Genomic DNA, 17,199 nt, shown 5'->3' on the forward strand with positions numbered 1-17,199 from the left:
GAAAGTGCTGATGCTCTGGGTGGATGATTTGCATCGTGCTTTGTGCATGGTGCTTGACTGTCCCTGATCTGCACCCTTCGAACCTTTCTCTAGCCAAGTCAACATGCCTTGGGTAGGGTAGCTCATGACTATTCCCAAAGAGCAGTGATGGTTCTTGTGGATTCCTGGTCATACATTCTCTGTGATGGGAGAACACTTGGGTGTGTGCCTGAGCCTCCCAAAGAAGTTTTAATCCAAGCCCTATCCCTTTCCCAACGTTGTTTTTGAAATAGCCTAGATCTCTGGCGACAGTCCCTCTTTGACCACAGTCCCTCTGTTGAGCTCCTCCATAGAAGCTCTGAGATGCTGCTTCACCCCTTCTCTTCTGCACACAAACATCCCATTTCCTCTCTGCTGTGTGCTAGCTCTGCTTGGCTCTTCTCAGTAAAGTGGCTAAAGAGTAATGAACCCAAAATACCTAAGAAGCAAATGAGTCACCACACTTCCACGGCACAGCTCTGATGATCAACGGATGTGTTGGGGGTAAACAGCAAGAGGAGGTGGCTGCCCAGAGTCAGAGAGAGAGAGAGAGAAATAGAAGCCAAATGAACAAGTTGGCAGAGGTGGCTGACAGTAGTTGAGTGGGTGGAAGGGTGGGGAACTTGGTCGGCTTCTGAAGGTGAGATCAGTGCCTCAGCTTGTCACACCCTGGCTGACTCAGGCTAAGCAAGGCCCCTCGGGAGCTGCGAACACTGGGCCGCCTGGCAGAACTCAGCTGGACTAGTCACTGACTGTTGTCCTCTTTTGTTTACAAGCTCTGAGTCCTAGGGCTTGGAATTCTTTGTTCAAGTGATTGCAGAGCAGCTAATCAGGAGCCTGGGACGATAGCACTCCAGGGCCATTCTCTTCCTGGTTACGTGTATCTGAGCAGATACAAGAGCCAGGGCAGAACTGAAACTTCTTCTTTGCACTTTTCTGTTTCTAGAATTCCTGCCTTGTTTTCCCAAAACTTTAGCTTGAATTATAATAGTGGACCTGGCTAACTTCTCCAAACCCTCTCCAAACTACCATTGCCGAAATCACAGGCAACCTTAGAGGTAACCATGATGAACAGCCTGTGACCCTGCTAAGATCCCAGAAGGCCAGCCCATCAAGCATCTGTTCTCGTGGCTTTGGACATGACTGCTATTTTCTGCACCTTTCTAAGTAAGAAAGGGGCGGAATCATCCTAGTCCTTGGAATACACTTACTGGGCTAATTTTGTGGGGATCTGCCTACACAACCCAGGGTTCTTCTCTAAGATTTTAAAGCTATAGCAAGAGATCAGAGATAAACCATCCATGCATTCAAGAAACAAGGGTTAAGATGCATCCAAGAGTATTAATGTGACAGGACTACCAGGAAAATCTTCTGGGGGAAAAAAAAAAAGAAAGAAATTATCCTGACACAGGCTGTTTTGGATCCCAGGGATGACAGGACTGGATCCCAAGCTGTCTGGTTCTTTCTTAGGTCCAAACCAAGAAGTTCAGGGATGTGCTTCAACACAGAATAAAACAAAACGTTGATTTGGAATCTCAAGCCTCCAGCCTGTTCTGCTTCACTCCACCCTGCTGGCTGACCCTGCCATGGGGGCTGGGTTCAGCCTTGGGTTTTATCTACTGCAGGCTCCCCACCCCTAGCCCACATAAGCAGAAAACCAGATGCCATGACTTGGAAAGCGCAAAGCTTGACTGCAAGTGAAAGAGGCTTTGGCAGCTAATCAGAAACACCAGATTCACACCTAGATAAAGTTGAACTCTTTAATCCCCATTGAGTTCCCTCCAAGCACTACCTCTGTTGGCTTCTACTGCTGCTCAGCTGGCTCTACAGGTAAATACTGGAAAATCCTTTCTGGAATGATTCATGAAAATCATCTTAGGGAAGTCCATATCCTTGACCTCAGAAGACATCATTTTAAACTGCTTTTGGAGACTATATAAACAATACATGATTGTTATAAAAATAAAATCAGAAACAAAAAAATTAGCCATAGTTTCAGCCCTCAGCTGTGACTACTTTAGGGTGTTTCTTTCCTGTACTTTTATGGACATTGTTTAATTATTTTTTAAAAAGATTTATTTATTTGAAAGGCAGAGTTACAAATTGAGAGAAAGAGATCATCAACCCACTGGTTCACTTCCCAAATGGCTGCAACAGCCGGGACTTTACCAAACCAAACGAGAAGCCAGGAACTCCATTGGAGTTCCCTACATGGGTGGCAGGGCCCAAGTACTTGAGTGATCTGCTACTGCTTTTCCAGGTACAAAGCAGAAAGCTAGATCAAAAGTGGAGTGGCCAGGACTATAATCAAGACTCCAATATGGATCTCATTGACAAAGACAAGACTTAATATACTGTAACAGCTGCCTATTAATCCATAGAATTAATCAATCCTCATGTTTGGAGCAGTGTGTTTGTTTCCATACCTTTGGGCCCGGAGGCGTGGCCTAGCGGCTAAAGTCCTCGCCTTGACCGTGCCAGGATCCCATATGGGCGCCGGTTCTAATCCTGGCAGCTCCACTTCCCATCCAGCTCCCTGCTTGTGGCCTGGGAAAGCAGTCAAGGATGGCCCAAAGCTTTGGGACCCTGCACCCATGTGGGAGACCCGGAAGAGGTTCCTGGTTCCCGGCTTTGGATCGGCGCAGCACCGGCCGTTGCGGCTCACTTGGGGAGTGAATCATCGGACGAAAGATCTTCCCCTCTGTCTCTCCTCCTCTCTGTATATCTGACTTTGTAATGAAAAATAAATAAAATCTTAAAAATAAGTAAATTAATTAAATAAAGTAAAACCATACCTTTCTTTCATTAACATTATTGCTTGGAGATTTTTGCACCAGCCCCATGTGACAAACCCTACCAATATCTGAATCAAAATGAAGATCTTGGGAGAAACCTACTGGACAGTCTGAGGGAGCTGCCACTGTACACTCCTTGGGGGGAATTTAGCCTCTTTTGAGCTATGAGAAAAATAGCTAGATTTCTAGCTCAAGGGCCAAGGATGTATTGTTTGAGGCAATGTCAGCAGCCTTCTCCGATGTGACCCATGAATCTCATCTTCAGTACAACATTTCCAATCACCTGGAAGAAAAGAGATCATATTTCCTGTGAGCAGAAATGAGTAAAGTGGCCTGCAATGTGGAGAAGCAGATTAGGCCAACACCTTCAATACCTGTATCCCATATGGGTACCAGTTTCTGGTCTGGTTTGTCCACTCCCAATCCAGCTAATGGCCTGGGAAAAGCAGCAAGAAACAGGAAGAAGACCAAGTGCTTGGGCCCTGCCAGCCATGTAAGAGACCTGGAAGAAGCTCCTGATTCCTAGCTTTTGCCTTTACCAGCCCTGAATGTTGGTCCATTTGCAAATGAACAAACATGTGGAGAATCTATCTCTCTCTTTCTACCTCTCTCTCTCTTTTTCTTTCTCCCTCTCTCCCTCTCTTTCACTCTTTTAAATGAATAAAGAAAATCTTTTTTTTAAAGAATAAAGCAAAGAAAAGGGACAATACATGGCAAACTAAAAATCTTTTTATTTGAAAATTTATCTTATTTATTGTTTTAAATATTTTATTTCTTTTTATTGGAAAGGCAGATTTTACAGAGAGAAGTAAAGACAGAGAAAAAAACAAAAAAGATTTTCCATCCACTGGCTCACTCACCAAGTGGCTTCAACAGCCAGAGCTAAGCTGATCTGAAGCCAGGAGCTTCTTTCAGTCTCCCACACAAGTGCAGGATCCTAGGGCTTTGGGCCATTCTCTAGTACTTTTCTAGGCCATAAGCAGGGAGCTTAATGGGAAGTGGAGCAGCTGGGACACAAACCAGTGCCCATATAGATACTGCTGCATGCAAGGTGAGGATTTAGCCACTAGACTATCATACTGGGCCCTATCTTATCTATTTTATAGACAGAAAAACACAGATTTCCCATCCACTAGTTCATTTCCTAAATGCCTGCAATATCTGGTACTGATCTATGTCAAAGATGAGAGGCAAGAGCTTAATCTTCGTCTTCCACATCAATGTCAGGAACCTAACTAATTGAATCATCATCTTTTACCTCCCAAGGTGTACATTAGTAGGAACTGAAATTGGGAGCAGAGCCAGGACTCCATCCCACACACCGTGATGGGAACACAGGTGCCCCATGGGACATCTTAATCACAACCCCAAACATTCTCAAATCTTATTTTTAAACAGAAAGAATCATACTATCTCTCATTCTGATTTATTTGAATATCTGTCTGTCTGTCTGTCTGTCTAAGCAACAGAAAGAGAAAAAATCTTGCAATCACATTTTCATTCCCAAAATGCTGGAGATATCTGGGGTCAACCTAAGAGTTGGGAATGCAAACCAGCTCTCCCAACATGGTTGCAGCAATCTAATAACTAAAGCCCTCTCCATCGCCTCCTAGAGTCTGTCTTAGCCAGAAACGGGAAGCAGAGGTCAGAGCTGGGAATCAAACCCCAGCACTGGGATGGGGAACATGGATATGTTCATCCCCAGGTTAAATACCTGCCCCACTCTCCTAAGTTCTTTTGGGCTTTCCTGGTTAGGTTATCTTCTGAAGAACTATGTTTTGAGCTGCTTAGGTAGGGCAGTAGAAGCAGACAAAGATGACATCAGTCAGGATGGACACACTGAGCTGTAAATAGAGTTTATCATTTGTCAAATAGCTCAGAGTTGTTTGGTTGAATTCTTGCAAATGCTGATTGCTTTCAAAACCGAGTCTTGTGTCACAAGGAATACAATTCCTGAGCATACTAAAACAGAATATGCTCTATCTTTAATTCTTCTTAAATATGTTTTCTTCCATTTTACATGCAAAGCAATTAAACAGTAGCAAAGTAAAATATATAAATAGGTAAATAAACAAGCAAAATAGGTATAGATAAATAAATAAGCAAAATAGGTGGCATGGTAATCTCACTTCGCTGGCCGTGAGTCTGTTCCAAGCTCCGGCTAAGGAGGCATCCGCCGGTTCCCTCCGGGGAGAGGGGCCGCGGCATCTTCTGCCCAGTCTGCCCTCGCACGGAGCCCCGTTCTCTTGGAACTCACCTCCCCGAGACTCAGGGAGAGCCCTGTTAGGGCCGCTGCTGGCCCTAGTCTCAGACCTTCCCAAGGGACAAGGGAGTGATGTGACGCACTCAGCTCATAGCCCCACTGATGAGCTGCCTCCGCCCTATGGTATGGTAATCTAATCTTCTGTACAATGCCAGCATTTTATATGGGTGCCAGTTGGAGTCTCCACTGCTCCACTTCCAATCTAGCTCACTGCTAATGGCCTGGGAAAGTAGTGGAAGATGGCTCAGGTGGTTAGGCCCTTCTATCATGGAGAAAGCTCCTGGTTCCTGGCTTCAGATTGGCTCAGCTCTGACCTTTGCAGCCATTTGGGGAGTGAACCATCAGGTGGGAGATTTTTTTTTTCTCTCTTTCTCCTTCCATACCTTGCTATGTAACTCTGTTTTACAAGAAATTATAATAAATCCCAGCACCAGAATCCATATAGCCACTGTTTCACGTCCTGCAGGCTCTACTTCCTATCCAGCACCCTGCTAAGAAAGCAGTAGAGGACTGCTCAAAGCCTTGAAACTCTGCACTTGCGTGGGAGACCCAGTAGAAGCTTCTGGCTCCTGACTTTGGATAAGCTCTGCTCCAGCCATTGTGGCCATTGTGGCCTTTTGGGGAGTGAACCAGCAGATGGAAGATCATTCTGTCACTTCTCTCTCCATAAATCTGATCTACCTTTCCAATAAAAAATAAATAAATCTTTAAAAATAAATAAAATAACTCACAAGGGACATGACTAATAGATGTTTGAGTGAAGATTGGACCCTAGGGTTGACTTCAAAACCTGTGGTCTGGGCCCGGAGCGGTGGCCTAGCAGCTAAAGTCCTCGCCTTAAAATCGTTGGGATCCCATATGGGCACCAGTTCTAATCCCAGCTGCTCCACTTCCCTCCCAGCTGCCTGCTTGTGGCCTGGGAAAGCAGTTGAGGATGGCCCAAAGCCTTGGGTTCCTGCATCTGCATGAGAAACCCAGAGGAAGTTCCTGGCTCCTGGCTTCGGATTGGCACAGCACTGGCCATTGTGGTCACTTGGGGAGTGAATTATCAGACAGAAGATCATCCTTTCTGTCTCTCCTCATCTCTGTATATCTGACTTTGCAATAAAAATAAATAAAACTTAAAAAAAAAAAAAAAACTGTGGTCCTTAAACTACATCACTGCCTCTTCTTGGTTAGACCTAACAGATAGACAACTTGCAGTAAAAAGTGAGTTAATTTGTATTGATAGAAATGCGGTTGGGGTCAGAGTTGTGACAAAGTAGGAAAAGCCACTTTTGCAATGTTGGCATTCCATATATGCACCACTCATGTCCCAGCTGTTCCACTTTCAATCCCAGCACCATCCAATGGGATGGGAAAATTTATAGAAGACGGGTCATGTGTCTGGAACTCCTGCTACCCACATGGGAGATTCAGATGAAACTTCTGGCTTCAGCCTGGTTCAGGGCTAGTCATTGCAGCCATACTGGGAAGTCAACCAGCAGATGGAAAAACTCTCTTTCTCTTTCTTTCCATGACTCTCCACTGAAGCGCCCTCAGAAATGAAGGCAAGAGATCAGACACGAAGACAAGAGATCAGTTAAGCCAATTATTAATGAGGAGTTCTTTCATGGAGTTCCCAAAGTCCTCTAGAGGCTCTGACAATCTTATGGCCATAGAATCACTTCTACCTCCCGTTTTCACTAAGACTAGTCCTTGAGACATGTGATATTTGGTGGAAGTCGATAATATTACTTCCACAGAAATTCTTAATGATGAGATCCTAAATATATGTCTTACCGTAAGACTTGGGTTTGTAATGTCAGGAACCACAGCTGTCTGCTTCCCAGCTTTGTTACCACTCCAAGCACAGTACTTGGCCCACAGTACTTGGAACACCATATCATAGACTGAACAGTTGGCAAACAATAGTCATTTATTTATCTTCATTCTGGAAGCTGGGGACTTCAAGGTCAAAGTCCCAGGGAATTCAGTGTCTGGTCAAGACTTGCTTCCTTGGTCACAGGCAGCAGTCTTCACACTGCATCCTCACATGGAAAAGGGGGCAAACGAGTTCTCTGGAATCTGTTTTACTTTTAGATTTTAAAAATATCTATTTGAGAGAGAAAGAATACACTCTTATCCACTGATCACTCCCCAAATCCTGCATTGGCTGGGACTGAGCTGGAGCCAGAAGCCAACAGCTCAACCTACTGTAGATGGCCGGAACTCTAATTATTTGAGCCATCATTGATGCTTCCCAGGATCTGAACTAGCGGGGAACCAGGGTCACAAGCCAGTGCAAGGCATTGAATCTTGGAACTTTGGTATTTGACAGAGACATCTCCATCAACGTCCTGAGCATTAGGCTAAACGCTCACCCCTAGGGTCTCTTGCATAAAAACACTAATCCTGCTCATAAAGGCTCTACCTCTCCAACTTAATTATCTCTCACAGGACCCACCTCCACACAAGATCACATTGAGGATTAGGTCTTAACATGCAAATTTGAGAGACATAAACGTCCAGTCTACGGCATAGATGTCCAATTAAGTCTGTTGAATGAATGACTGCAAATAGTATGTGGAGTTCAGAATGACATGCAATCAGTTTCCCTTACACAGATGTACAGAATATATAGTCTGAATTCAAGTGGCCAAATCAAAAGGTCAGGGAGTGTGTGTATTCAGTGTCCACTTTTTTTTTAAATTTTCACAAGAAATGATTGGTCATAAACATTCGGCTTTCTGATATAAGAAGTGAACAACTCCCTTTTTCCCCCCTTCCCTTGTAAAATGGAGGGCAGATAAACATTTTCCCTCTTCTCTCTTTCCCTTGATTCCTTAATCAAGTTGGATTTATGCTAGGCTTAGGAAGACAAACCCTCCTACAGAGTATTTACAGCTTCCTGCTTGCTTCCCAAAGGGAAAATTTGGGCTGAAACTGTGCATTAAGCTCAGTCTTTAAGCAATTAATAATGTGCTCAAGAAATAAAAAGCACGAACATTACAAGTGGATTCTGTCATAATCCTACATCTCCCAAATGTGTAAACTCCGGGAAAGTCCAGATCCCCAGCAGAAACCCATCTGCTGTATTTCCAGTGTGATACTCCTCTGTTTATGTTTGCTCATTTCTCTTGCACGGTGCCAGGAGAGAAAAAGTGACATTTTAAAAATTCATCTGCTCATATTTATGCAAACACATTTCTCTCCAAGTGTGGGTTGAGCAGTGTGAGTAAAGCAGACACGCATGCTTTCGACAGGCCACTGAGTAATTGTAATCAAGAGCAGGAGAGATGCATGCCTAGAACATCTGAAGTTGTTGTCAAAGAACAGGAACAGTCCTGAAGCAGCCTCACTTGGCAGGGGAGAGTTTCTGGGACTTGAGCTTCAGATTTGAAAGCTCCCTGGAATGTGTCATGGATCTTTCTAGAGCCTCTACAATGCACTCACCAGTTTGGGGATTAAAAAGGCTTAAGGATTTCTAATGGAGAACAAACAGGTAATTATGAGATGGCAAGTCATCGACGCAAGAAGGTTGGCCCTCCCTTAGGTACCACATATGTTATTTCAGTGAACTCTCAACAACTACCCTACAAGGTTGTTATCTTCATTTTTCAGACCAAGGCTCATGATGGCTATATAATTTGCTCTGAAGATTATATACCTTAAGTTATTTTGAAAATCCTATATCAAACCTAAGAAATGTCTAAGGTTTCAAAGTTGTACAGGATTATATAACTAACAGTTGATGAATGCTTACTATGAGAAAGGGAAAAGTCTACATTCTTGCTACATATTAACAGCTGTAAGTTTTACAATCACACTAGAAGGAGATGCTGCTATTATCCCATTTTAAGGCTAAAGAAGCTAAGTTTACCTACAAATAATATTGTCTTCATCACAGGAACTACCAGAGCGCAATCTAGATCCATGTAGTTACTCACAACACTATCCTATCTCTTTTTGGAGAAGCATCTTTTTCAAAGCTTTATTTATCTATTTGAAAGGCAGAGAGAGGGAGAAGCACACAGCGACAGAGCCATCTTCTAGTCCCTGGTTTTCTCTCCAGATGACCACAACAGTTAGGGCTGAGCAAAGCTGCAGTCAGTAGTTTTTCACTACATCCAGAGTTCCCAATTGGTTGGCAGGGGCCCAAGTACTTGGGCCATCATCCACTGCTACCCCAGTTCATTAGCAGGGTAGATGAGTACTTTCAAGCACATTGTACTATACATGCTCCCTTCAATGATCCAGCCCACACTGCAACAGTAGGGACAATGTTCATCAAATGTAGAATTTCAATTTCCTTTAAAATCCCCCTTTTTTCAGTCTGTACTCTGGAAACCTCGCTGATAGACATAATGCCTCAGCAAGTCAAGACCATTAATGAGAAGAGCTTAAAAAACAAGCTAGTTATTTTACACTCGTTCAAAGTTTAAGAACCAAGTCTCTTTAACCTGGACCTTAAAAGTTCTACCATAGGGCAATGTAATTCATAAAATATAGGAAATTAATTTTAAAAAAGTTCTACCATAGGGCCCAAAAACTATTCCTCAGCCCCCCAGGCCTCTTCACCCAGCTATTAATATGAGAATTCAGGGCCCAGCGGCGTGGCCTAGCGGCTAAAGTCCTCGCCTTGAACGCCCCGGGATCCCATATGGGCGCCGGTTCTAATCCCAGCAGCTCCACTTCCCATCCAGTTTCCTGCTTGTGGCCTGGGAAAAGCAGTTGAGGACAGCCCAAAGTATTGGGACCCTGCACCCGCGTGGGAAACCTGGAAGAGGTTCCTGGTTCCTGGCTTCGGATTGGCACAGCACCGGCCGTTGCACTCACTTGGGGAATGAATCATCGGATGGAATATCTTCCTGTCTGTCTCTCCTCCTCTGTATATCTGACTTTGTAATAAAAACAAATAAATCTTTAAAAAAAAAAATGAGAATTCAGAACAGCCACATGCCAGGCAGGGAAGCTCCTTGGTCTCTCTTGGCCTCTCCTCTTCAGGTTTCTGCTTGAAGAATGAAGTAAACCAGAGAACACTCAGGTAGGAGAGCTCCTTCCCCATTAACTCTAGAAGATTCCCTATCGGCAGATTGCTGTGAGGGTGGCTTCACAGCACTCAGTTTAGGAGGACAGAGCAGCAGTGGAAGAAGCCAGGAGACTTGGTCTCAGGACCACCAATTCCACCTGCGGAAAAGCAAGCAGAAGCAGCAAGGTGTCTGAAACATGACACTTTATTCCAAAAACACCAAGTTCAGCTTCAATACACTGGTTAAATCTTTGAGTCAGGATGTTTAAAAAAAAAAAAAATCCATTGAGCTAAACTTAGCTTTTCCCTCCTGCTACCCAGCAGGTGAGGGCTCAAAAGGGACATCAGAGTAATTTAGAGAAAAGAGAGACTATTTTCTTTAACACATCAGAGTGGAGTGAGTAATTTCACAACCCTGGCTTGCACATGAAGGGCAAGCAGATGTGAGTTTCAGTAGTCAAAATCAAAACCTGAGGGCCCGGCGGCGTGGCCTAGCGGCTAAAGTCCTCGCCTTGAAAGCCCCGGGATCCCATATGGGCGCCGGTTCTAATCCCGGAAGCTCCACTTCCCATCCAGCTCCCTGCTTGTGGCCTGGGAAAGCAGTCGAGGACGGCCCAAAGCTTTGGGACCCTGCACCCGCGTGGGAGACCCGGAAGAGGTTCCTGGTTCCCGGCTTCGGATCGGCGCGTACCGGCCGTTGCGGCTCACTTGGGGAGTGAAACATCGGATGGAAGATCTTCCTCTCTGTCTCTCCTCCTCTCTGTATATCTGGCTTTCCAATAACAATAAAATCTTTAAAAAAAAAAAAAAAAATCAAGACCTGAGTCTGTGGCGCTCTCCTCCTCCCTCTGCGTGACAATGGGTTTGATCCCCAAAAGGATTGGCTTTGAGGGTCTGGTCTCTGTGCAGCCAGACTTACGTACTTAGTGCAGGAGTACACCTGCTAATCTTCACCACAACATTCAGCACAGGTAAACCACCTACTTTTTTGGTGTGAGGCCTGTGTTGATGGTAAGGTTGCTAGTGGCTACGGAGTGGGTTTCAGCCACCCACTAGTACCTGTGGGTATCCAGGACAGCAGCCACACCAGACAGTGGTAATCCACCACAAAACCCCTCCCTTCCCCTTCCCCACTCTCTACTCCCTCCCACTGTAAGAGCAACGGGCTGACAAGCAGCTGAGAAAAAGGCAAGACAGGAAGAAAGCCAGGAAATGAAGCACTTGACTTCATAGGGATTTTTTTTTAAAGATTTATTCATTTTATTACAGCCAGATATACAGAGAGGAGGAGAGACAGAGAGGAAGATCTTCCGTCCGATGATTCACTCCCCAAGTGAGCAGCAACGGCCAATGCGTGCCAATCCGAAGCCGGGAACCTGGAACCTCTTCCGGGTCTCCCACGCGGGTGCAGGGTCCCAATGCATTGGGCCGTCTTCAACTGCTTTCCCAGGCCACAAGCAGGGAGCTGGATGGGAAGTGGAGCTGCCAGGATTAGAACCGGTGCTCATTTGGGATCCCGGGGCATGTTCAAGGCGAGGACTTTAACCGCTAGGCCACGCCGCCGGGCCCCTTCATAGGGATTTAATGCAGCAAGTTAATGGGCATTCATGTTCTATATGGCAAAAAGTTGCTAGTACTCTAGAAATGGAAAGTGAGAAAAGAACGTCCTTTTCCAAGCACAGAAATCATCCTTCCTGGGTGCACTCTTCCTTGATGGTGGGTGGCAAAAAGGTTACTTACAAGTGCCCAGGCTGGAAGTTCAAAACCCAGTCTTACCACTTCCTTTCTGTGTAATCCTAGGCAAGTTTCATAACCTCTCTGTGCCTTTCATCCATAAAATGAAGAAAATAGTATCTTCTTACAGGCTTGTTGGAGGGTTAAATAATATATGTAAAGACTACAGAATAATAATTGTACATAAACTCTCCATAAATTTGACTATTGTTGCTTTTACAGCAAAGTAAGAATAGTATGGATTTGCAGATCCCTCTATTTAGGGTACCCCTGAGTTTATCTATAAGTGATTAAGAGTGAGCTCTAATTGAAGTTTCAGTAAGTCATAGAGTATCTCCCTCTGTAAAGCCATAACCCTTTATGGGGACATGCACCCCCACAGTCTGGAAAGAAATATGTTCATGAAGCAAGGGGAGGGTCCCCAGACAAACAGGACTTTGAAACAGGTACTGGCATCCAAGCCCTTCCTTTTGTGGAGGACATTCTGGAAATCATGCTGAACAAGAAGGCAGTACCTGTAGGTTGAGCTGCTGGTTCCACATTGGCAACCTATATCCAGAGCACTGGACGGAGTCCTAGCTGTTCCACTTCCATTCTAGCTTAGTCCAAGTACCTGGAACCCATGTGGAGGACAATCAGGTTAGAGTTCCAGGATCCCAGCTTTGCTCAAGGCTATGGCCATTTGGGTAGTGATTTAGCAGATGGAAAATTTCTCTTTCTCTCTCTCTCTGTCTTGTCTCTGACACTCTACCTGTCGAATAAATAAATTTTAAAAGATGCAAAAAAACCAGTACCATTTCCTCCCACAGGTTGAGTTCAGGACCAAATCCATCTCAAGTATAAATGGATACTTCCACATAGTAACAGGCAAGAAAGTGGACTTGAAATCAGAAAGCCCTGAGTTTTACTTGTGGCTTTATAGCTTCCCGATTTCATGAGCCCATTAGAATTAATCTTTCAAAATGGGGATAATAATACCTACCTAGTATAATACCTACATAAGGAGTCTTGTTAGGGGAGGCGAGGATTAAATGCAATTATTTAGCACAGAGTTGGCACTCAGTAAATACTGGTTCCCTCTGGCTCTTCTCCCTTTCCTGCTAAAGCTGTTCTGTGAAAAAAGGGTGTGTGTCAAGTGATGCTTCAGCTCAACTTTCTTCTACTACTCTAGGGCAATAGATACGAAGAGGGTAAGAGGAAATGAGCCACCTGTCGGTTTGGATTTTCCTACCTGTTGATCCTTTTCTTCCAGTGCTTAAAGAGTTAAAACAAAATGCAGTTGATATTGGATGATCTCCATCAACTAGGAAGGAGCATCCTGTTTATCTCTGTTGAAGGTGGAAATAAGTAAGGCCTCAAGATAAGCCGTCCATATACAACCTCTGAAAGTTAAAGGAGCATCCCCAACACCACGGCTGCAGGTCAAGAGAGGACTGAGGGCAGGTTGGCCATGGCAATGTGCTTTTTCGTCCCCAACAGGAGGTAGTTTAAGTCCTAGCAGAGTTATCAGGACCAAAGTCTCTAGTCTTATCACCACTCCTTACGTTTACTCACAAGAACAAAGCCCCTCTCCTTCCTCCCTTAGGTTTCCATTCAAGTACCCAACCATTCAGCTCCCTGGGACCTTCCTCTACTTTCCCACACTACCCTCTCTTCAGCTGTCAGAGAGCTTTCCTGAGCTGAAGCAGAGGCTGAGGGCGTGGGGCCCCTTGGATGGGAGAGTCTTAGCTGCTGACATGCACAAGTGTTGGGCCAGGAAAGTACCGCTGTTGATACAAAAAGCCACTTCCCAGAGATGAGAGGGGGTACTCAGGGCTTGTTTCCTGAGACAACACTGATTCAGTCCAGAGCCTGAAGACCAGCTTCTTACCTTGGTGTCCTTCTGTGCCTCAGTTTCCCAGAATGTGGAAACAGTAATGACCACTTGAGAAAATTGCTACCCATTGCTCAACCTGTCATCACTCTGACTTGACCAACTTCAGAATGCTGTGAAAAGTAATTAGTGTTTACAGGTACTCTGAGATGAAAGATGCTCAGATTGGCCACAGCAGAGGCAATTGGTCACAAGTTCACAGAATGCAGTAAAGATTTAACACAATGTGGGTTTTTTTGTTTGGTTGGGTTTTTTGCTTTTAAATTAATCCTTCATTTTTGTCAAGGTAAAAAAAAATTGGTAACAGTTTATCTTTTCCCTTTGCAAAATACTTTCTTACTTTCCCCTTCCAATTTGGGCATTAACATCTGTGCTGAAATGTAAACCCACTCTTCCTAACTGAGACACCCAGGATGGCAATTTAGAGTGCAATGAACAGGGGCAAATGGTGTTGCAGCAGTTAAGATTCCATTTGGGGTACACATAATACCCACATTCCATCTCAGGGTACCTGGGCCCTAGTCCTGGCTCTGGGATCTTCATTCTAACTTCCTGCAAAGCAAGAGGCAATAGGCAATAGCTCAACTGCATGGGTCCCTGCCGCCCACACAGGAGTCCCATAGGAATCTTTGGGTTCCTTGTTTCAGCCCAGCCAAGCACTTGGGGGAGTGAAAGAGGGTGGGAGACCTTTCTCTCTCCCTTTCAAATAAACACTTCTAAAAGAAGTGAATCGTTTCAGTTTCTTTTTCATATCATGTCAACGAAGACAGTACTAGCTAGCTTTTTTTTTTTTGCATCTATCTTTTTCTAACAAAAGTAAGTAAAAACTTATTTGTGACTCTTCTAAGATCTTGCTCCACTTGAATCCAGAGGGTTGTCTGAGCCTCCTGGTGCGTGCTCCAAAGAGTGTCATTTTGAACTCAGTTAAGAAATGTACACACACATATATATGCTCCTGGGCCACTCTGTCTCACAGCATAAACTTCAGCAGCACAAAAAGGAAAAAAGGTTAGCTATATTATGTGTTATATGTTGTTCCAAAGTTCTGTCGTTAAGAGATACAAAGTGGGCTGGAGTCGGCCTTGGCTGCTCTGCTGAGAAGCCGTGTGAACAGGAGGAAGTGGGTGAGCAAGAAGAGGCCCTGTGGCTGCCGCAGGGACTGCATCAGCCTAGTCAGCACCTCTAGACTGCTGCAGGCAGCAAACCGGGGGAAGGAGGGTGTGCAGTACTCCTCAGTGAAGCTGCCCTATCACTCCTCATCAGCAGGGCTCCTGGGCCAAGTCTCTGTACACTGCCCTCCCTCCCGAATGCTGTCTGTAACAGGTATGCTTTGAAGTTGGCCAACTGTTTCTTGCAGGACTCAAGCCTCTGTCTGCTTCTCACCTCAGCGTTCAAACTCTCTGGGGGCAAAGGACATCATTCACACTCTCGTGCAGTTTGAAGTGAATCCACCAAGGCAAGATGCTCACAGTCAGGCTTAAAACAAAAGAAGAAAGTCATGGTCATCAAAATAACTAACTCTAAATGACCCCTCCCACCACACACACACACACACACACACACACACACTGCTTGACAATTTTGGCTTGGATTTGTTGACAAGTACATAGTTTTTACTCAATTCCCATGTTGTATTTTCCTTTCACTTGTTCTTCCCTTTGTACCAACCTATTGACAATCCTTATACTACAAAAAATTTGGAAAATGAGATCTTTTTCTTCTGTGTTTATCCACAGGCCCTCCATCAAAAGTTGTCAGCAGGGGCGGATATAGCAGCATAGGGAGTTGAGCTGCCACTTGATACGCTTGCATTCCATGTCAATGTCTGGTTCCAGTCAGTCCTGGACACTTTGCCTCCAACCCAGCTTTCTGCTAGTTAGCATGCCTGGGAGACAGCAAATGACAGACCACCTTCTTACATTTCTACCACCCATGTAGAAGACCTGGTTTGAGTTCCTGGCTCCTGGCTTGGGTCTGGCCTACTCATGGCTATTATAGACATTCACACAGTGAACCAGCAGATGGAAGATCTCTCTGTCACTTTGCTTTTCTAATAAATACTTTTTAGCACAAAGAAAAATGTATCAACAATGCCCTTTGAAGCATCCATGCCTGTTGGTACCCAACTCCGTGTCTATTTCCATTTCGGTGGCTCAGTACCACCCTGGGCTCCATCTTAGGTAGTTGCTTTTGGTTTAGTTGTGAGATGAAGAGCTCTCGCCAGAAGTTCAAGTTAGTAGTAAGAATCCACCATTGAATTTAGAAGATTGACACATTTTCTTGTGGCCAGAAATCAATGACCACAGGGCTGAGGTGGTCTCCCAACATCAGGGGTGGCCTGGTTCATTCTAAGAACTGCCAGCAGAGACAGAAGAAATGGAAACCCAGCTTCCCCTGTGAGCTGTCAGGCACAGTGGATCCATCAACCATGCTGGTTTTACGCTGTTTGTCATTTGCCAATCATGTTGGCAGAATAAAAATCCCAGAGGAGCAACTTACGAACTGCCACTTGCCAGTGTAAAGACAAACTTATATAAATATATTGAGAAGAAAACCAAAGCTTTTGCAGATGATAGGGATGATTTGTTCGGATTCTCAGGGGATAATAGTCTCAAACTACATTTATTCAGGTCATTTGATTTCTCTAAGAGTCTAATGATATGTAATTTTCCAATCATCTCAGCTTTAGTACTTGAAGAATTAATCTCTAACATAAGTACAATTTGGGAACTAATTGTGGGCAGACTTTGTTCTCTATATCATTATTATTTTAATGTTTATTAATTTCTGCCTATTTGGAAATCAGAGAGAGAGAGAGAAAGGACTCTCATTTGCTGATTTATTCTCAAAATGTCTGCAAGTTGGAGTTGGTCCATTCCAAAGCCAGGAGCCAGAAAGTCAATATATGTTTCCTGTGTGTGGGTGGAATCCAAACACCTGAGCCATTAACTGCTGCCTACACCAGGGCCTGCATTAGTAGGAAGATAGTACCAGGAGTCCATAGCCTACATATGGGCCTCTTAACCAGTGTGTTAACCAACAGGCCAAACACCTACTCCAGACTTCTCCATCTTTTAAAGACAATTTAAAAAAAAAAATTCCAAGACAAAAATGGAGACAGAAAGAAAGTATGAGCTTCCATCTACTGGCCCACTCCTCAAAATGCCTTCAGTGGTCCCAGCTAGGGTAGCAGTCAGGAGCCAGAAACTCGATCCAGATCTCCCAGGTGGGCAACAGAATCCTGTTTACTTGAGCCATCAGTACTGCCTTCTAGAGTTAGCATGACCAGGAAGGCAGAGTTGGAACCAGATGTTAAATCCAGGCACTCAGATCTGGGCTGTGAGCTTCCTAATTGGTTTTGCAAAAGCTAAGCCAAACATCATCCCATTGTCCATTTTTATGAAATAGGACACAGAAGGAGCAACAGTCACCTGAGTTTCTCAACTGTTCATAATTCACAGATCAGTTCACTGAGAACGGGTTAACAATGTCCCTCTAGGGGCTC

The 17,199-nt window shown here is 44.5% G+C and overlaps 2 long non-coding RNA genes across 2 annotated transcripts in view; both read right to left on the reverse strand.

Moving 5' to 3' along the window:
• Positions 1 to 17,199, reverse strand: part of LOC131479489 (uncharacterized) — a 55,464-nt gene that overhangs the window by 24,922 nt on the left and 13,343 nt on the right. The window lies entirely within an intron of this gene.
• On the reverse strand, positions 10,352 to 10,985 carry LOC131479490 (uncharacterized). The gene is made up of 2 exons (XR_009244893.1): positions 10,908 to 10,985; positions 10,352 to 10,557 (listed from the first exon to the last, which is right to left on the reverse strand). It is a non-coding gene; the product is annotated as an uncharacterized LOC131479490 (long non-coding RNA).

The sequence above is a fragment of the Ochotona princeps genome, chromosome 2, assembly GCF_030435755.1.
Source record: "Ochotona princeps isolate mOchPri1 chromosome 2, mOchPri1.hap1, whole genome shotgun sequence".
In the NCBI taxonomy this organism is placed as follows: Eukaryota; Metazoa; Chordata; class Mammalia; order Lagomorpha; family Ochotonidae; genus Ochotona; species Ochotona princeps.